At 53.2% G+C, this 21,888-nt stretch overlaps 1 long non-coding RNA gene across 1 annotated transcript; it reads right to left on the reverse strand.

Annotated features, from left to right (window-relative positions):
• Nucleotides 1–1,786: 1,786 nt before the first annotated feature.
• Nucleotides 1,787–19,203, reverse strand: LOC128312637 (uncharacterized). The gene is made up of 4 exons (XR_008292182.1): nt 19,012–19,203; nt 4,201–4,293; nt 3,243–3,364; nt 1,787–2,161 (listed from the first exon to the last, which is right to left on the reverse strand). It is a non-coding gene; the product is annotated as an uncharacterized LOC128312637 (long non-coding RNA).
• Nucleotides 19,204–21,888: the final 2,685 nt, after the last annotated feature.

The following is a 21,888-nucleotide window of genomic DNA, read 5'->3' on the forward strand; positions in this document are numbered from 1 at the left end:
AGCCTGCAGGCAGTGCAATGGGGCCCAGGGTGGGTGGGTATGGGGCCAGGCCAGTGGAGAAGGGTCAGCTCAGCCCTGCGTAACTCACAAAGGGTCCTTGTTGTGGGTAATGGGACTCCCCTGGCAGCTTTATTTGCTGTCAGTGGCTTTTATTAAAGTCTCCAGTTTCAGACCCTCCAACCTCCAGCCATTGTGTGTGCTCCCCCAGGGCTCTGCCCCCAGCCCCTGTCTAGGCTGACTCTGAAGAGCCCCCTTACCCCATCTCCCGGGCCCCAGGCCCCCCAGCTACCAACCTCCCACCTCCACCTCCCAGCAAGAGGGCAGAGAGGCAATGCACTCCAGGAGGAATGTCTCAGCCTTGGCCCTCAGCACCCAAACAGACCTAATCTCCCAGATGTTGCGACTGGTGCCAGGGGATAGGGCCACGAGTCAGCCTGGGCAGAATCCACACTGAGTGACACACACGTGTGCACGTATAGGTGCGTCCATGTGTGTCCTTGAGGGGTATGCACCCATCTGTTCCCTCAGCTCATCTCTGCACACAGACACCCAGGTGCTCTAGAATGGGTACTGTTTAGGGATTCGGTGGGGGGCTATGGTTTGTTAGGGACACCCTCCACCGCCGCCAGATATCTGGTCACTGCTAGGGGCTGGGAGAATAGGGAAGTGTCTCCCAGCTCAAGCTGTTACCCCGGGGTATTGGCTCCCCACCCCCTTCCTTCCTCTGGTAGGCAGGAGAGAGTGTCTGCCGGGGGAAGGAAGGGAGCAGAGGGAGCAAGGCTGGGCCCTAACCCTGGGTGGGGAAGACTCAAATGCGCTGAACACCTGCACAGAGTTTAACCTCACTTCACCCAGATCTAATCTCTTGCTTGGTCACCCAGAGCCCAGTCCTGAACTCACAGCCCAGGGCCCAAGGAGCTGAGGCCCGAAGAACATACTGCCTTCCCCAAGAACATATTGGGGTTGGGGCATGAAGAGACCCAGGCCGGGCCGGGCTCTTCGGGGATACCCCCCTACAGACAAAAGTTCGAAATGAAAATGGGTGTTCATTCCTGGAAATGCTTGCTGAGCAGAGGAAACACAAGAAGGGCATATGAGGAGGCCAGAGAGCCACAGGTGGCCGCTGGGGGTGGGGGTGGGGGTGGGGGGCTCAGATCACACACAGGAGCTTCCAGCCCACGCCACACCCCACCCCTTGTGGAGGAAGCGGGAAAGTAGCGACCCCTCTCCATCATGCACAAATATGAGATCTGAGGTTGGTGTCAGTGCATGGCCAGTGACTGTGTGCAATTGGGCGTGGGCCATGGGGAGTCTGTGGGGACGTGTGTGCACACAGATGTTGGGGTCCATATCAGCCTGAATATTTGGAGTCAGGCAGGATATCAGTTTGTGTGCCTGTCTGTTTCTTTTCGGGGGGGGGAGGGGTCTGCTCTGGATGGGGGGCTGCTGAGTGCATTTATGTGAGAAGAAAGTGTCTATGTTTGAGGGGGCCTACATGTACTGGTTATGGGATGTTTGTCCTGCATGTGTTCAAATGTGTAAGAGAGAGGGAGATCCGGGGGGTCCCCAGCCCTCCCCGGGGTCTTCTGAGCTCCAGGCTCGGCCTGTGCCAGGCCATGTGGGGAGCGCCCGTGCTTTATGGTGCGCGGGTGAAAAATGGAAATGCTAATAAGTAGTCGTTAAGTTGTCTTGCAAAAATGTTAAATGATAAATTGGGTAATGTTATTGTTGAAATGAAATATGTAAAATAAATGAGTTATTTATTTCTAATAAATATTTTGTTTACGATATATTTGTAGGGGTGTTAATTATTTTCCCCCTCAATCGGGGCAACGTATAAATTCTAATAAAGCGCGGGCCGCGGCGAAGGCAGCAGCCAGGGTGGCGGCTTCTCCGGGCCGGGCCGGGCTGAAGGACCAGGCCGTGATGGATGCTCCAGTCACGTGTGATTGTTCTACTCACTGCTGTTGCAGGTTCCCTAGCGTGGCCTGTTTTCTCTCCTCAAAACAAGAAAGGGAAGGGGGTGTGGGAAGGAGAGAGTCCGGGAGGAAAACAAACAAACTAGGGTCTCCACGATGAGACGATCGCATTTCCCACGGCCAGGTCTTGCGCCTTAGCTAGCTGCACAGGCCCTGGGTATGCGCGTCACTGCTGGAACCAGCTTCGAGGAAGAAGAAATAAATATATAAGCAAACCAAGTGGCAAAGAGATTCCATGCCCCTAGGACCCATCCGCAGCACGGAGCACTCGCTCCGGGCTGGGGGCCCTCAGTTACTCCCACCCTCCCCTACTCCAGCTGAGACATCTCCAGGGAGGCAGATAGCCCCATCTCTGGCTGTTTCTCAACTTGCCCTACCAAAACTTCCTCCTTCCTCCCACCAAGGGAAGCCTCCTCTCCCCTTTCACACTGCCTTTTCTCCCTTTCTTGCTTTCCTTGGACCCCTTCCTACGGGGAGCTCCAGGACTGTCCACAGCCTCCCCAGGAGAACCCTAGTTTTAGCCCCTCAGGATCCATCAGACCAGAAATTCAACTAGGCCCTGGCCAGCCCCTGAGGCTGGGATGGGGGGGGTGGGGGGTGGGGGGAGTACATTCCCTTTCAGGACAGGCTGCCTCCCCCCAGGGCGTTATCTCCCCCTGGGTAATAAAACTGCTGAGGCAGGACGGCCTGGTGGGCAGGGACAGGTGGCCAGGGCACGGGACGCAGGGCCGCTCTGTCCCCGCCGCAGGCACCAGCCACCCTTCCCTCCAACCCCCTCCCCCAACCCTGGGGCTGAGCTGCGCTCCAAGTTCTCACCACAGGGCTCCGGGCTGACCTCCAGTCAGGGATCCCAAGCACTTAGCATACCCTTCCTCAGGGTGGGGGAACTTGGGTGGGCCGCATGGCCAAGGGAGCTGGGATTGGTCAGACTCGGGCAGTTCCTGTGTGTCTTTAGAGTCGGGGTGGGGAAGCCGTGGCTTGAGGTAATGCCTTCCAGGCTAGGGTCCCCCACAGTCTGCCAGGAAGGGGACCTGCCCCTACCGCTTCCCACCACCTCGAGCTGAGCCATTGGGAGCTACCTCTCAGAAAGTGGCCCTCTGCACGAGTGTGACCCATGTGTATGTGTGCACACGACAATGCGTGTGCAAGAGGAATAGGCTGACTGTAGGGGAGACCTTTAGCGTGGCATTGAGAGGAAGGTAAGTGACAGAGGAAACAGAGGATACCACAGACACTGTGGTGTGCATGCCTGTCCACGCGTACCCACGCGCAGATGCTGGACTGGCGGTCAGTCAGTCGCACACAGTGCTGGCATCGTTCACATCAGGGGCACGGCCCAGTCCCACGCGATGGCAGTTCCACAAACAGAAATTCTGCCAACGACACTTGCAGGGGAGTTTAAGGCAAGTCCGTGAACAGACAAAAAGGGACGCGAAATCATTGCCTGAGGCTTTGATGAGGGGGAAGGAAGGGTATCAGCACCATGGGGAGGGCGCCCCCTGCTGGGCAGAACAGCTGTAACGCCCCACCCCGCCCCCAGCCAGGCGGTCTAAACCTGCCCCTGACTCACCAGCACCCCTCTCCTACCTCCTGCTAGATATCCAGACCTCACGCTTGTCTACCACACCCTGGATAAACCCCAGGCCAGGCTGCGTAACTCTGGGTTGTCTTCAAAACGTGTAAAATCTTTGATCATCATTTGTTTAAACTGTATAAATAATCCACCCGGTTTTAATAGGATTTTTCTATGAATCGGCAACAAAGCATGAAATGTGATATTTTCACCATGAGTAGTTGGGAAATTAGTCACCTCTGTCCATGGCTCTCTGCTGGCTGGAGACCCCCATCCTGTCTGGCCCCTCACTCCCCTCCACGTCAGGCCATCCTGGGCCCCCAAATGCCACCCCCTCAGCTCCCACCTTTGGGGGGTATTGGGGGGAATTCTACGGCTTGGCTCTGAGGAGCCCATCCTGGTCATCTCTGGATCTGAGAGCAAAGACCAGGCTGCCCTGAGGCTCTGTTTCCCAGACTCCTCCTCTGATATCAGGGCCCCACTGTGGACACCAGTGCGCATTGGAGTAGGGTTCCAGGGTGGGCAATGTGTTGTGGGATTATTTGGGGCAGAGTGCTGGTATGAGGCAGAGAGTTGGGGTCATCCACCATCTCCCCCAATCTCCCAAAAGTTTTTCCACATTTGCCCACTCCCCAGGCTGTTACACACCTGTTTGCTGTTACATATTCACAGAGGCGAGACCCACATGCATACTCAAGAGGCTGGGCTTGTCTTCCAAGGCTGACGAGTTGCCCACCCACTCTGGGAACAGAAGATGCTGAGTCTGAGAGACCAGCCACTGTTGGTAACAGGGAGGGGGAGAGATGGGGGTCCGATCTGGAGAAGCAGGGCATGGGAGCATCAGAACTGAGCTTCAGGGATGAGAGCCAGACAGGAATCAGAGATCAGGGCCGGTCTGGGGAGTTATACAGAAGAGGCAGGATGGTGGGGACTGCCCAAATATGCAAGAGAGCCTTTCCGTTCCCGTCCCAAATGACTCCTGACCCTGGCCCCTGCCACCAAGTACAGTAACCCCAAAGCACCCCTCCTCTGCCTCAGTGCCCCACTGAGAAAAGCCAGCAGCCAACACCAGGGACCGAGGGCCTACACAGTAGGCTGTCTGAGACACCCAGCCAGGCCTCGGGCCTCCCAGGTCTCAGCCACAGCCTGTGGGGCTCAGCCACAGACCTGGGCACGGCCGTGGGGGAGAGCCACGTGGGGGTCCTCTCCCCCCGCCCCTGCGATGCGCGACAGTCCACGTGCTCCAAGCTGAGCAGGGCCCCCTTCCTTTCTGCCCCCTGCCCCTGGCCTGAGATGAATAAAACTCAGGGGGGTGGGGGGAGCTATTCATAGAACCAGAGAATGTGTGAGCCGCCCAGCAGCCCCCTCTCATTAGGGGACCCCCGTCAGGTGGCGCTCATTAACTTCAAGTTGTCTCTTGTTTTAAAACTCGTGTGAGGGGGGCCGGGTGGAGGGGCACATTGTCTGGCTGCTGCCCCAGAGAGATTAGGCGCCCAGGGGGAGGAGGCAGGCAAAGGCCCTTTAATTAGTTACTTTCAAAGGTTCCCTGTCCCCTTTCTCTCAGGGCCCCCTCCTGCCCCCGGCTGGGCCCAGCTTCGAGGGGGGCGGTCTTTTCTGCCTGGCAGAGCTGCCTGGTCACTCAGCTTAAATCCGCAGTCTTTGTTCCCACCCGGACAATGGGCCCAGCACAGCAGCCACAGAGGCCATGGAAGGAGCAGGGCCTTCTTCTGCAAGCCTGGAGCCAGCTGAGAGGGGTGCACCCCGGCTCAGGGCACAGCCTGGGGCTCCAGACAGGGGCCCGGGCACCAGGGGCCTCGCTGGGCTAAGAAGAAAAGGGGACACGCGTACACCCGCACACACTCCAGCTTCAAGACCTAGTTCTAACAGAGGAAAGAGCTGGGACGAACCTCACGTCTGGGACTCTTTCACAAAGAAGCTTCGCTAGCTCATGGATGGGCTTCCTCTTCCCTCTACATAGCTGAAAGAATGCGGTTTTCGAATCAGGAGGATCTGAGTCAGTCCCGATGTTGGCTCCACTACGCATTAACAAGTAACTAGTCTCTCAAGCCTCAATTCCCTTCATCTTTAAAATGGGGGAAATAATCCCTGTCTCTTGGGTCGTGAGGATTAAATTCTTAACGGTATGAAAATGTCTAGCACAGTGCCTGGCCAACAGTAAGCCCTCAACACGGTCCTTGTATGGTTCCCAAGGCCAGAGCCTGACCCCACACCCTCCACCACTGGCTGCAGGCACATCTGACCCTTGCACTTGGCAGGTGCCGCTGGCAGACATGGGCTCGCTGCCTTACATACAAAGTGCTGGTACTCACACACAGGGAAACACTCGGAAGTCAGTGAGTGTGCGGGCAGGAAGGAGGAGGAAGGAGGATCCCAGATGGGAGGGTAATGGGGTTTGGGAGGCCATCAAACAGAAGAGGTAAGCAGGAACATGAGGAGGAAGTGGAGATTGAGCCAGCCTGGGGAGGGGGGTGGTGATTAGCAGATCCTAGGGGGTGGTCTTGGGGGGTGAGTTGAGAGGCTGAGTTGAGAGAAGAGTTGGTGATTTGCCTGGGTCAGCAGATTAATGGCACTAACGAAGTTTCCAAGAGCGTGGTGAGTTGGGGGGCCGGGGGCGCCCATGTGGAAAGGCACATGACTGGGGATTGATCAGGCTGAAGATGAAACAGAGAAAGCTTCCCGGGCAGCAGAGGTAGGAAACGCCAAAACCAATTATTCCCCAACCCCTCTGGCCTCCAGATCCCTCCCCCAGGGAGGAGGGAAGGGGCTGTGACCTCTCTCTGTGGGTGCATGCACTCCGGGCGCGCACACACACACACAGACCGCTCACATGGGTAGGCGTGTGCACCGGGGAAGGCCCATGCGTGGGAGGGAGTAGACCCAGGATATGCCGATGCTTCGCAGGCTGGTCTGTGCGCTCTCCCCCTTGTGTGGGGGTCATTTGACTTCTCACAGGTGTCCCTCTCACGGATGACTCCTCTTAGGGATCCCCACCCCCACCTAAGTGTCCCCACGTGAGAAGCACAGGTGTCACCAGGAGGAGTCAGTGGCCCACGGGAGGTGGCAGAAGCAGAGGGGATTGCTGTGGATGGCCTTCATTTAGTTTGGGCCTCGAGTAGCACGTCCACAAATTTGCTAGTTTGGGCTCAACCCTAGTTTCTGGTCAGAGGCGACCCTGGATTACCATTGAGGTGGCTAATTCCCCGTGCAGATCATTGACAACTTAGCCTCTGGGTAATGGGAGTGTATCCCACTTAGGGAAAGCCCACCCTTCAGGAAAGAATCAATTACACACAGGTTCCTTTTAGTAGCCCCTGAGGTTTGTTGAGTGAATAAGCGTGGCAGATCGGGCAACCCTCTTCAGCTTAAAGATTCACAAAGGCTATCAAAGAACTAGATCAAAGGGCAAGCAAACATCTCTTACAGGACCTAAAGAAGCCCTTAGTTAAAATTCAACAGTTAAGAGGTGATTAGACGTAAGATAAGAGCCCTTCAAACTCCCAACACTAACCCAACAGTTGTCCACATTTGGGGTCTTTAAGGGAGATGGAAGGGGGGAGGGGAAAGAGGAGGCAAGAGAAGGCCTGGGTTTAGCTCTTGCCCTTGGAGGGACCTCTCCCTTCCAAGCATCGTGCCGTGTCGTGCCACATTTGCACCTCCAGATTTAGGGTAGAATCTGTGTTTCATGCCATATGTTGAGTGGTGTTATTATAGTTATTAGCAATTATGTTTTATCATAAAATCACTTTTCCTTTAAATATGTGAGTAAAAAAATATCAGCTGTTCTTAGAGTAAGTTCTATCCAGTCTATTCCTCTTGGAAATTACTTCTCGTTTTATAATACACGCCAACAGGCCAACGGGATGGGAGCCCTGGACATCGGCACAAGTGACTGTTGGAGGCCTAATCATTTCACACAAGGAGTGGCCACCGCACTGCTGGGTCCAGATGGTTGGGGAGCGGAGGGCATCGTGCCCCAAAGGTGCTGTAGCCAGTGCCCCACCCTAGGCCCAGGCCTGCCCCCCTCCCCCAATCTCCAACCCAGTGACCACCTTACGGAGGCTGTCACCGGGTTCCTGGCTCCAGGATGCCTCCCCCTGCCCCCTGGCCCCCAGCTCCACCTTGTGCCCCTGCTGCAATGTCTACGAGGGAGACCGGCTCCTCTTGGGGCCTGCAAGCTTTTGTTAGCGTTATGTGAGCCGCTAGTGACAAGGGCCCTGAAACCCAACGCGACCAAACTCATAAAAGGGGTCACTGTCTCTTTAATTAAAGTTCCCTGTTTGGAGGTTAAAGACAAACCCGTTTGATGGTGCAGGTGTGTGGAGGGGGGTTGGGGCAGAGGGCTGGAGGGGGCTGCAGGGAAATGGAATTCTATCCTCCAAGGGGAGCAGGGAGGGGCCTCGCCAGGGCCAGACTGGCTGACCACGGAAAGTCTGTTGGGGGGCCCTAGGGGTCCCCGGTGTGGGATGTAGTAAGGGTCACAAGGGGAGAAACCAGGCAGGAACAGGGAGGCCAGAGGCCAGCGCAGCCAGCTCGGACTGCCCTGCAGAAGTGCCTTGCTCGGGCCACCTGCCCTCGGATCCCCACCACCGCCATGCCTGAGGACCACTCCCCTCGTCCGCTCCTTGATTCCCCCTTTGCCACCCCAAAAGTTCTCCCCGAAAAGAGAGCCCAGGCCTTCATCCCATCTCCACATAGAAGCGACTTCATCACAGTTTAACATAAAAAGATCAGCTGGTATCGACCCGTAATTTGGACCCACGCCACGCTATTGGCAGGAAGACAGAATAAGTTAGGGTGGCCATGTTTCAAAAATTCTCTGTGTGCACTCAATCACGGCCCAGGGAAGGCGGGCGGGTGCGTAATAACCCAGCCGCGCTCTCCATTTCCCCTGTAGATCAATGCTAATACCAGGAGGCCCCGGAAGATGGATGGAACCGACAGGAACCTTGAAATCCCTACACGGGGGCTGGTGCCTCAACCGATAAAGGATTTCACTGCTGCTGGGGCGGGGACACAGAAACCCTAGGGGCCACGGAGACAGTCTGGTGGGGGGCAAGGAGGTGGGGAAGAGAGAGAAGCCTCTCTTTCTCACACACACACACACACACACACACACACACACTCTCTCTCTCTTATCCTCACTGACACCCACAGTCACTCACGCAGCCACTGACTGATGCACACTCCAGAGTCACTGACATGCACACCAGTGGCTGGCACACACCATCATTCACACTCTCCAGCCCGCAGCACCAACACCTCCCCAAGAGGCCTTGACTCCAAGTGGTCACTCACACGGGTCCTAGTACACACATGCACACACAGGCACAAACATGCGCACAAACTCGACCCTACGCACCAGAATCTCGGCCTCTGACACAGACACTCACGTTGACACGTTGAGGTGCTCACAATGTGAGGTGACACACTGAGGAGACATACTCACTCACTGGCGTCTACACGCTGCTACGGTGAAGCGTAAAGATACACGCACCCACACGTATACACACATCCCTGCCTTTCCTTTCTCGGTTTCCATCCCATCCCTTCTCCCTGTTGCCTTCTGATTCTGTTCAGAACCTTGCTGGCTGGTGATCAGTCAGGAAGCTTCCCAGGACCTGTTGGAAGTAAATCACTAAGACAGAAGTATACCAGACGCACAGTCCTGGAGACACATCCTGGTGAGAACCCAGACCCATGCTGGCTGGACGGCAGGAGACTTGGGTTCCAGGGACAGCTCAGCCACAAACTTGCTTACATGGCCTTGGGTAAACCGCTTGCTCTTCCTGGGCCTCTATTTCCTCATCTATAAAACAGGAGGTTGGGCTGGGACATTCGTAAGGTCCCCTTCCAGGCCTCAATGAGTCAGTCTGTGGCAAATACAAATCCTTGCAAAGAGTCGCACACACAGGCAGCCCCAAGCAAGCACACCCTGGCTTTTAAGCGCCTGGTGGCCTGAAACCCATACCCACGATGACACACGCAGGATCACACCCTCAGGGGGTGCTCTTCCCAACAAGGGTGCCTATAGCAGGGACAGCGACTCCTCATCCTTCCCAGGGCTGGATGGCAGCAAGCTGCAGAAGGCACTTTTCTGTGGGCAAAGAATTGGGGGCAGAGCAGGGAGCTGGAGCATTGCTGGGACTTTAAGGGAGGAGGCTTGGGAGGGCAACGATTGGGACCTATAGAAGGGATAGAGAGAAAAGCCCGGTGCTGGCTGCCAAGACCGGCCCCCACCCAGCCACCGCTTTCTGTCTGCTGATTTTCCTCCTTCCGAGCTCAGTCCCAGGACAGGAGCCGTTTCCATGGCCTCACACTGACATCTTGTGGCCATGTCTAGGATTGCGAGTAGCGCAGGGAGGTGCTGGGCCTCCTGCAGAGAAATACTGGTCTCCCCAGTCACCCAGCGAATACTTGGCAGGACAGTGGCTCTTATCCCTGGGTGCCCTGGTCAGGAAGTTCAGCAGCCAGGAAAGGCACAGGAGGCTGGCATGTACCTCAAGCAGGGGCAGGTGTCAGAACAGGAGGCTGCTTTGGGAAAAGGCTTCAGGGTCACCTGATGACAAAAGGGACTGCAGAAAAATGAACGCTCAAGGGAGCTCCGTTTTTGTGGTAGTGACAAAACCCTGTCATCCTGAAGCCCCAATATGAGGCAGGGAAATGCGACCCTGCCCCAGGCGGCTGCAGTCTGGGAAAGGAGAGGCAACTTTCCCCAGGGATCCTCCACCTGAAGAAAGAGATTCAGCCCTGGCTTCATACAGTCTGATGGGGAGCATTTGGCTCCCCTAACAGACAGACTAAGCCTGGCCGGTGGTGGGGGGGGGAGGGATGAGACATGGCTTCCCTAAGGGAGCCTCTAATCTTGAGGAAGGAAAAACCTCAACCCTCATCAGGGATGCCAATCATATCTGAGGAGCATGCAATGTGGGGGTTTTAGAAGCCCCTTCAAGCTGTCCTAGCCTCCCATGCAAATCCCTGGTCTGGAAGTCTGAACGGAATGTGATTTCTGAGTCTTCATTAGCATCCTAGGCCTTGGGAGAGGGTTGAGGAAGATGTCTGGTGAGAAGTTTGGGCTCCAGAGCCAGCCCCATCTATTCCGAAGAGGCCTGGTGAGGAGTGGGGTGGGGGTGGGGGCACCACATCTCCCAGATCCTTCCAGAAGCCATGACTGAAGTCCCTAGCCTGCCCCAAGACTTCTCTGGATCAGTTCCTCTTGCCGCAGTCTCCTTGTCACTTCTGGAGAGAGGCCTCGGGCACCTAGAGTTAGCAGATCACACGCACAAGACGGAAGCCATGGGTTCTCTGTCTGGAGCCAGGGAACCCTGGAGGTGCTAGGCTGATGACTTTGTTATAAATTAGAGACTCATTAAGAGAAGGTAAGAAGGGCTCAGTAACAGCTTTCGGGGCCCATCTTTTCGATTTCTTGTTCAGTTTGTTTATTGCGATTGTTCCTGTCTCATAAGCTTATTGCAAAACCAATAAAAATGATCTATTCAGAGAGGGGAGCTGCTCTTTTGACTAGTAAGCTGCCGCTTGGTCCTGGGTCCCACCCCTCCCCCTCCCCATGGCTGCAGCCCCAGCCTGGTTGACCAGCTGTCTCCCGCCGCGGGGTCAGCAGAGGGTGCCAGATTCTTGCTCACCAGAAACTGTGTCCACCTGCCATGCAGCCGCCCCGGGCTGGCCTCAGGCCTCCAACCTGGCCCCATCACCTCAATGACTGCTGTACCTCAGCCCTCCAGCTCACCAGGTCTGAGCTGGGCACATGTCGGGGCTCAGTTATGAGGAGATGAGAAGCCAGGATGGGGACCCAGGGACAGTACTGGAGCCTGGAATTTCAGGTAGAGTTTTGGCTCAATTTCCACTCTGTACCTCAATGAGGCTTTGCCCCTGGCATGGGGTTCTCTACCCTGAGGTGGCCCTGAGGGCTGGTGAATGGAGCAGAGGAGGCCCCAAAGGTTCCCTAGAATCAGAAGTCCTAGCCTTGACCTTGATGACAGAACAGTTTCCTCGCCTCTTGCACATCCAGAACCCTGTCACAGTTGGGTTCAGGGACCCAAGAACCCCTGTCCTTACTGAGCTGGCTCTTGTGCCCACCCCTATTCCATTAATGACATCAGTTCCATTTAGTGACTATAATGTTTCTGAGACATCATGGATTTCCTTATGCTGCTGGCACTTGGTTCCAGAGACGTTCAGATGATTATTGTGGGGGGCGCAGGGTTGAGAGAAGAAGCCAACAGACTCCTTATTGACCATATAGAACTTGAGTATCAGAGCCAGGAAGGACTTCTGAGCTCATCCTGTCCAACTGCTTCATGTCTGGGAGACAGAATCACGGTCAGAGACGTGAAGTGAATTGGCCAAGGTCCCACGGCTAGTGAGTGGCAGAGCTGGGACTGGAACTCAAAGTGACAGTCCTTTGCAGCGTTGTCTTGTGTCTTCCTTTGTTTATCCGGCTCATGTCAGAGAGTTCTGCCTCCCTCGTGTGTCAGTCTGACACAGGCGATAGGCCATCCCCACCCCCATTCCCCACTCGTTAATAACAGGCAAGTTTTCTCTAAAGCAGAGTCAGTGTCTTTCCTCGATGCACTGGCTCTGCCTGAGGGCCCGAAGGAGGGGGCGGGAACTTGCACAGAGGCCTTTGGAGTTTCTGTGCCGTTTCAAAGAGATAGCATCAATGGACTCTTCCTTTGTTTATTTTGGGCAAGAGAACAAGATGTGAAGGCGGGTGGGAAAGAGCAAAAGTTTTCAGGAGGCAGAGCATCTCAAGGACTTTTGGCACATCTTCAGAGAGAGCCACATCAACATTTTCCTCGATCTCTGTGTATTTGTTTATTTTAATAGTCAATATGGCACTTAGAGTGTGGCAGGCACTGTTCTGAGTGCTTTACATATGAATGTATTAACTTAATATATACCATATAATCATTTATTGAATCCTCTTAATAACCCTGTTAGGTGGGGACTATTATTAGCCCCACTTTACAGAAGAGGAAACTAAGTCACAGAAAGGCAAGCAGCTCGCCCAAGCCCTTGCCCCTGGGCAGTGGCGACATCACCATTTAAAGCCTCACAACCTGGCTCTTATTCACCACGCTACGTACCTTCTCTTGACAGAATCCCCAGCCAAGGGCAGATGGGGCTCCTGTGACCTGAGAGGGGAAAGAATACCCTGAACATCCAGAAGGGACAAGACATCCTTGGGGTCCAGTGCGGGGTCCTTGGTTTTGCTGATATTGAGTATCAGAGCCAGGAAGGGGTCCTTGGCTTGACCCCATCCTTGGGGTCCAGGCTGTCTCTTGTTAATCACTATCCCGGCCACCTCTACTGTTAGCTTGTCTGAAGGCCAACGTTTTATGGCTGGAGTGGCCAAAGGAAGTGGAGGCAGCCTAGACCATGGGACCCTCCCGTGCCACCCCATCGCAGGGTGCCTTCTTCTGGAACCTTCTTCTGGCGCCAGGGTTCTGGGTGTGGCGCCAAGAACCCACCGCCCGGTTGCTCACTGAGCCTTGCTCCCTCCCACGCAGCCGCCTGTACTGACATCTCTGAGAGGGCCTTTGATTAAAGAGACAAGTGACTTTGCCCATTCTATTGATCAGAATAAATTACTAGGAACTAATTTATGGGCCTCCCCACAGCCGATGACATGGTGGATTGTGCGCTATTGGTCAGTAAATTGGATTGTCAGGCTAGATTATTGGTTCGTATACAGTTATCTCTCATAGCAATATCAGGCAGCCCAGGTAGAGGAGCAAAATCCTTTCTCTGCTGCCAGATGCCAGGATGTCATGAGGCCTTCCTGAGGTCTGGTGAGAAGGGGCAGGGAGAGAAGAGGAGAGGGGAAGGGAGGCAAGGCAAGGCTTCTGTGCAGGATGCTTATTAATTAGTGCAGCATCACAGCAGTAAAAGAACATTAGTGTGGAATCGTCTGCAGAGTGGTGGGGAAGTGACATGGTGGGCCTCCTCCTGATTCTCCAGCTATGGCCCTGCTGGGTAGAGGCAGGGAGGGGGCTGATGAGCAGATGGGGGGTGGGGTGCAGGGTGGGAAAGATAAAGGCTGGGGGACATGACGGGCCAAGAAGAGGGGAAGGGAAAGGAGAGGCCACATTCGCTGGGAGCTGCAAGCCGAGCAGGTCTGCTAAGTGCCAGCGTCGCTGAGCCCCACGCGGGGGAAATGGAGCTGCCGTTCTGCTCCGTACATCACAGCCAACGATGAAAAGTTCTAGAGCTGGGATTTCTCAGGCAATTTGGCCAGTGATGCATGGGGCAGTAGATCCTCGCGCACTCTTCCGTGCTTCTGCCAAGCCAGCAATAACAAAAACTTATTTTTTGCCAGGGAAACGGATATGAGTCAGGCAACCCATCAGGAGTAAAGGGGGGGGGGGGCGCTCTACCACGCCGCTGCGATTTGTACCGCTCGGCTGTTTCCCCGAGCTCTAAAGACCTGCCAAGAGGTGACAAAGGCGAGACAATTTCGAGTTCACAGTCCTGTGTCCTCGAAGCATAACAGCATGCCATCGATGGGGACTTTCGGGGGCTGTGGGTTGCAAAGTCAGCGGTCTTTTCCCCCAAGCCCACTGAGGAGGGGGGAAAGGGGGTGAGCAAAAGGAGAGAGACAGAGAGATGAGGCCCTGGAGAAATCTGCAGCCCTTCCCCTCCCTGGGGATTCCCATGAGAGACTCCCCCCGAAGCTCCTTCCTCGCAGGGGGCATGGCGGGAAGGGGGAAGGGGGATGGGGGCAGGGTTGGAGTGCCAAGCTGGCCGTGGGGGTGACATCACAAGCATCCCGAGTGAAAGCCCTATGTGCCTTCCCGCTGTAGGCTGCCAGGGTCTTTGTCGCCCACACAGACCCCGGGGTCATGCAATCGCTGAAGGGGCCCGTCCAGAAAACCCATCTGATCCTGTGTTTTCCCTCTCACTGTTGAGGCGTGAGCCCTGAGGAGGCCTGCGCTTTCTCTGAGGCGTGATCAGGAACACAGATAACCTGTTCTCTGGGCTGCGGGCCTCAGGGGAAATGTTCGGATGGCGCACAGAGCCCTTCTGACTCTAGCTATCACTCATCTGACACTGCCAGTAACCCCGCAAGTAAATACCCGCTGGCAGGGACCCAGGGCCTCCAGCTCGCTCGAGTTGCCCCTGAGAACAACAGCAAGGAGTTCTCGTCAGTGTCACAAATACACCGGAATCACCCCCCTCCCCTTGGTGCTGCTTAGCAGACAGCGGCGTCCTCAGCAAAGGCCAGGCACCATGAACTAAAAATGTTCTACACACTCCAAAAGATAAAGGGCAGAGGTTTAAAAGGTGAAAAGCCCCTTCCCCCAGCCTCTGGATGCCTCTGGGCCTACCCCCGTCACTCTGCTCTCCCAACATTAAGCTGTGGCCTTCAGCCATTTCAGCATGAGCTTTCCCTCTGGTCACTCTCCCTTTCTGCCCTCCACTGATGCATATGAAATTGAAAGGAGGCAGAGCCTCAAAGTCAGGGGCAACAGGGCTGGGTCCAGGCTCCCAAGCCCCAAAGCTGTGCCACCCCCCCTTGTCTGGCACGGCTCTGTCCTGGCTTCCATTCAGCCACTATGTGGAAACGAGCTCACGGCCCCCAGAGTCCCCGAGCCTCTAAGATGGAAAAGTTTGCAAAGCTTGGAAAAAGAAAAGTGGGCCTGCTAGTCGGTCTATAAATTAGAGACTCATTAAGGAGAGGCGGGAAGGGCTTTGGGGGCCTGTGCCTTTCGATTTCTTGTTGAGCTAGTTTATTGCTATTGTTTCTATTTCATACGTTTATTGCAAAACCAATAAAAATTATCTATTAAGAGCAGGAAACTCATCTTTTGACTTGTTGGTGGAGGTTTCTACAGAATAACCTTTAACTGGTCCAACATGTCTGCAGGACAGGAGCAGGCCCGCATAGATAACTCGAGAGGTCAACCAAGCAGAGAGTAAGAATGCCCAGTCCCCGGGGGCAGGGGACAAGTCTCCCTTCAGAACCCTCAAAGAGCAGCCGCAATGACTCTAACCAGAGGGCAACTGTATGGTATTTCATTGACCCCACATTTAGAATGTTTTTAATTTGTTGAAATCATTTAAATTTGGGACTTTCACCAAACTATGCTGATATCTGGCTTCTCTTTAATCGTGGAAAGATCAGACTGGGCCTCAGTCTCACCTTGAAACAACTGTTTCTAGCACGGAGACACTGTCTTCTCTTCACGGGGTTCACGGCCTCCTGTCCACCCCCAGTGCTCAGCCAGCCCACTTATATTTGTGAGCCTGACACCTGTCATCATGTAAGTTTGCAACTCGTACCTTAGAGGAGGACTAGATTGGAAGGGGAGACAGCTAAACATTTCATTTACAGAACCACCCTTGAACTAAAATTTTGTAAGAATGCTTCCAAATCAGACTGATACAATTTCTCTTCCGAGGTCCCCGAAGTAAGGCCTGGGTCTTGTCCCAGCCGGACGAGAAGGGAGCTAACAAGCGTTGCCTCCCTACGTGCCAGGCTCGGCCCTTCTTTCTTTCTGTGCATTTTCCCCACTTTGCCAACAGGGAAATTGAGGCTGGGAGATGTCAGTGATGTGCCTTGAGGCAAAGGGTAATATAACCCTCAGCCCAAGAACACCAGCCCTGGAAGAACCGGGTAGCCATCTGTCTAGTTTTGATGAAAGAACAGAAGGTTCCCAACGTTATTCTCTCAGGCCTGGAGAGGATGCCCATAGGGAAGATTCACAACCAGTTGAGGGAAAATCCACCCAACTGTGACTCAAGTTAGAACTTGCCTCCAGAGTTACCAACACCCCTAAATCTAGTGAAAGGGAACCACAGGGTCTTTAATAATCACTCTGTCAGGTCACGGGATGGTGACTAATGGGCCTAGAGGAGGAGACGGTGAACAACACTCTAGGAAATAAATTTGGGTGATTAAATTTCAAGGCAGTTCATGGAACAGCAACCCGAGGCCTAAACTAAGCCATCAAGTTACCAAGAGAATCAAGATTTCAATTTAACCACTGCTGCCCAGGAACCAGTCCTGAGTCTGCAAAACAGTGGTGGGTTAAGAGAAGGCACCCTCCCCACCCCCCACCAAAGAAAACTTTCTCAGTGGCTCTGACATCTTCTCAACTCCAGCCATTCCTTCCAAAGGGCCAGCTGGAGAAAAGTCGAGGAAATTATTGTCTTTGCCTGGTTATTACATGACTCCGAGTCTTGAAGTAAAAAAATCATTGCTTACCCGAGTCAGGGAGATGGGGGTGGGGAGGGCCTCCAAGCAGACACAGGCTAGAGCCACGCACAATGTCTGAGAGACTCTCAGTTTACTAAACTAACAGAAGAGGCCCAAATCCCTCCAGTTCTCTGCTATTTCAATTGAATGTCAAGCACCCTGATTGGATCTCAGTCCCAAACAGTCACGTTCTAGTGTCTCGGGCATAATCCCCCTCTGGCTGAATCAACACCCAGGGTGCTGTTTAAGCTTTGCAGGTGAATACAACCTAGGCTCTAAAGTGAGAGCCCTGGGTCTGATTCCCTGTCATGGCTACTGTCCATGTCCGCTGGTTCTAGTCCCTGGGGCGTCGCTCTGACTTGTTAGTTTCCTTTTGAGAAAAGCCAGGGCGGGGAGCCTTGGAGCCGGGAAGGCCCCCCGCGATAGAGGAGCCCAGGCGGGAAGAGCTTAGCAACTGCAGCTGCTCCCATGGCTCCCGCTTTTGCAATCTCTTCCTCTCTCTTGAGGCTTCACCTCTCCTTGCCCTGGCTCCACCAGCTGTTTCCTGCAAATCCAGCTGAGACAGCTGCTGGCCCACCATACTAAATTTCCAGGGGCCCTGGAACCCCTTGACTCTCTTGGCCCAAATGTGGGCAAATCTCAGGCGTCCAGACAAGGCTGAGATTGTTTAAAGAACACTTCACTAGGAAACTGGGGGGAAAGCCAAAAAAGTAAATTAGAAAAGCAGAGAAACTGACAGCTTAGAGAGCACAGATTCCTTCTCCCAGAATGACTCAAGACTAGCTTGTTGAAAGTTCGTTGCAAGAATAGGTGAAGGAGAAGGGAGGGGAGGAAAGCTCCGGCTTGCTGCACACCCACACCTCCTTGCTCCTCACTCCCCCCTCAATTCTATAAGGCTTGGATACAAAACAAAGATGCTCACGCTCTGGCCAGAGATAGAGAGGTTAACGCCATTGCCAGGCCTGATGGAGCGCTTAGTTGTTTCACAACCTGCCTTGATCCAAGGCCTCTGTCTTGATCCGGCCCCTGGATCTGGGCTATGCTGCCTGCCTGCTTTGCCCTTTGGTAGCGGCCTCTTACCAGGCCCCTGGACAAGGAAACACTCCTCTGTCGCTTCCTTCTTACACAGGTTCCAGGCTGTCCCTTCCAGAGAGCTCAGTGAATGCTTCTACCTTTCCTTAAGGTTCCTTGGTCTTCTGGTTGGGTGCTGAGCCTCTTGGGTTGCCCGGCAAGATGGCACTGAAGTCGCTACACCAGGAGCTCTTCTCCTCTGAGCTCCTAACCCTGGAAGTTCTTTCTGGTGCCCTGTCCTACCCCATTCAGATGCCTACCCAGCTCAAATGACCTTCCTACATTCCAATACCACAGTAGAGTCAAAAAGCACAAATATCCATCCACTATCAACAAGAATGTAGAAGCTTTTCTCTCCACGCACCTCCAGAGGAGGTAAGGCAAACTGCAGATGACGCCTCTAAGTTCCAACTTGAGTTAGATCTTGGCTCAGCAGTGTTCCTCTTCCACATGTCCCATAGCTTCTAGGATATTTCCATCTGGCTGATTCATCTGTGCCTCAATATCCATTATCCAACTCGCCTTCTACCGAATTTGCCATCTCACCATTGCCAGGCAGCTGGGATCTATCGGCCCCATCACAGGCTTTGCGTTCCAACCCCGATTCTGTCACCTATTAGCTGGATAACGTCAGTAAGGTCGTTTCACCAGAACTGCTTTCTTACTGTGAAACGAGGATGAGTGTTTGCAGCGCCCTCTCATGGCTGATGTGAGGAATTAATAAGATCACATCTGTAAAACATCTAGCGTTTCGCCTGACGTGCAGTAATAATGTTAAAATAGAAGTATAGATATAGGTGTGTAGATATGCTCCCTTCCCTGTGCAAACTGGGGCTCCATATCAACCTTCCAATGCCCTTCAGTGATGCCATCGTTGCCAGAAAACTCAGAGCAATGGCCATGCCTGCCGGACTCTCCTGGATCCATGTACCAGACTGCTCGTTATAAATTAATAAATTCTCATTCTGGTTTTAGGCATGTCTTTCAAGCCTGATTAATATGTTTTTGCTACCCAACACGGATCTGTTCCTGGTTGCGGATAAAATGAGCTTTCTTAGCCCAGAAGACCGAAGGTCAGACCTTGGACCAGAGAAAAGTCTCCAAGTTAATGGCTGTCCCCTGAGAAACCTCCCAGGAGGCAACCTGCTCACCATCGCGGGAACAACTGGTCACCTCCATATCTGACACCTCTAGCTTCGCTGCCTCTTCTCCTGTTTGGAATCGTTCTACTGGGCACCGGGATTCACATATGGTAGATATTCAGAACCCACTTGTTTTGTCAGTGTGTGGGCGAGTGGGTGGACGGTTGAGCGGGTCACCAGGAATTTGTTCCTCTTTTTGAGGCAGGGAAGAAGCAGTGGTGGCCTAGCAACAGGGGAATCTGCCTAGCAACAGGGGCGGGAGGCGGGGCCTGCTGGAATCCGGTGGAATTGGCTGACGGAAAGGCAGAGGGAAAGGAGACCTTTCTGCATCTCGTCAAGCTGGGGTTTTAAGGCCAAGAAGAGGAAAGCAGACCCACAGAGATCAGGAGAGAAGCGTGGGAGGCAGGGCAGGAATAGAGTCAGCGTATTTGGACACGTTGCAGACCCAAACTGGAAAAAGCTTCCTGCCTTTCCCAAAGTGTGCTGAAGCGGAGAGCCCTCCCCGGCCCCACCCCGAGTTGAGCGGATGCCCCGTGGTGGACAGATTTGAAGAGGGTACCACGTTTCCTTCACTCCAGTTTGCAAGGGTGCCACAGGATATACTTGCACACGTGCAGTCTGTCAAGTCTGGAATTTGCTCCACTCAGAAAGCTGCAACCCCTCTCCTCTCCCCCCTAACCCTCCCCCACCCCCAGGGAAAGGATAAAGACCTATATTCACTTAAAATCAATCCAGAGGCAGATTTAGCAACTTTCCAACCCAGTCTGTCTAGGGCAAGGAACCATTAAGAACTCGGGACTGATCTCGCTTGAATCGCTGCCCTCCTTCCCTCCCTTCTACCCATCACAGGACAAGCGCTTGGACATCCCCTCCTGTGAACTTTCAAGACCCTCCCCTGAAGAGAAGAAAAATTGTCATCAGCCTTTGACCTGATTAATAATTAAAACTGCTGAGTCTGAGCTGCCCCTAACAGCGAGGTGCCCCAAAACCCCAGCAAACTTTAACAAATAACCAGCCCGCTCAGGGGAGAGAGGAAGCTTTTTTCACTAGACAAACTGACAATTAGCCGCTATTCAAATCCCCCTCTAGTCTTAGCATATTGGTTCTCCTTTGAAAGTGGCTCGGCATGGGGTAGAATTTTTGGCCTTGAGTTTAGAACTACTGTGCATAAAATCAAAGCAAGGAAGCCAGCAGTTGAGAGAATAGAGGCTATTTGGGGATTAGTGATTTCGGAGTTAGATTTCTAATAACTTGGTGAGTGGTGGGTTAGGAATGTCCTCCAGGAGCATCAGGCAGTCAACACCGTGGGACATGTCCTCACATTGAACTGGAAAGCAGTGAGTCACTACCCTAGAGGGTAGAAACACAAAATGGCATGAAATAACTGCAACTCAGCAGCACGGCATGGTAATGTGCCTTTTGTAAACCGCTACAGGCTGCAGCCAGGGCTCACGGTCTTGGGGTTACGTGCGACACCCCAAGTTTGGCTCCAAGTTTTCTCCCCAAAGAGCCACAAATACAGGCACCCCCACATTAGGAACCATTTGTGGAGAACAAAGGGAGGAGAGTGGGGGAGATGGGAGAAGGGAGAAGGAGGGGGCAGGCATTCAAACTGCTCATTTTCCCCTAGGAAGCATAAGGGCCCAGCCACTACGGTGGGTGAGCAAAGCAAATTGGTAATGGGTGATCCAGATTGCATCGCAGAGTCTTGCTTGCTTTCCAGGCACTTACTGAACTTTATAACTCTTCTGGGGGTAAGGCAGAAAAACCCAGGGTTTCTTATTGACCAGTGGGGGAGAGGGAGTTTGAGCTGGCTTGACCAGCCCTGCTGCTTTTCCACAATACTGTACTGTATTCCAGCAAGAGATTTTTTTTAAATATGTTTTTGAAAAAGAGGGGAGGGAGCTGGAAAATTGTGATGTAAACAGCAGCTGCAGGCACTTCAAGATTGCAATAGCCCAGCCTAGAAAGCACTGGCAAGCTCAGTTTTTCAGAGATGTGGAAGGCAGAAGACAGAGGTGGGCAGATGGCTGTTCATCCTGAAGGGGAGGAGGGCCGTCCTGTGAAGACGAATTCTCTTTTATTCTTTTTTGTTTTAATTGAAACGTAACTTACAAGCGGTAAAATGGATGATTCATAAATGTACAGGTTGGTGGATGTATGTACGTATTCATGCAATCACCAGCCAGTTCAAATGGGAGGCATGACCACCACCCTGGGACTTTACCGTGTGTTCCCTCATAGTCAATATGCATCCACCCCCCAACAGTGGTCAGTGTTCTACCCTATGTCTAGATGAGTGTGGCCAGTTTTTGAACTTCGTATAAATGGGATCACAGAGTATGTACTTTTTTGAATTGATACCTGTGAGACTCATCTATGATGTTGTGAATATCGATAGTCCCTTCTTTTTCATTGCAGTGTGGTATTTCATTGTATAAATATGCCACAGTCTACTTATCCATTCTACTGTAGGGACATTTGTGTTACTTCCAGTTTTTGCCTATTATGCATGAAGCTGCTACGAGTATTCTTGTACGTGTCTTTTGGTGGATGTGTACTCATTTCTGTTGGGTGTATACACAAGAGTGGAATTGCTGGGCCATTTACTTATTAAAAAGGATAACCTGGGGGTGACTGGCTGGCTCAGTTGGTGGAGCATGTGACTCTTGATCTCGGGGTTGTGAGTTCTAGCCCGACAATGGGTATAGAGAGTACTTAAAAATAAAATCTTCCAAAAAAAAAAAAAAAAACACCCAATAACCTGGACTCAAAGAAGACAGAGCTCATGCCTCTCTTCTTCATTGCTGTATCCCCAGAGCTTGTCACAAAGTACATACTCAGTAAATATCTTTGGAAAGAATATTGACAGCAATGTCAATTTTT

Source organism: Acinonyx jubatus, chromosome D2 (genome assembly GCF_027475565.1).
Source record: "Acinonyx jubatus isolate Ajub_Pintada_27869175 chromosome D2, VMU_Ajub_asm_v1.0, whole genome shotgun sequence".
Lineage (NCBI taxonomy): Eukaryota > Metazoa > Chordata > Mammalia > Carnivora > Felidae > Acinonyx > Acinonyx jubatus.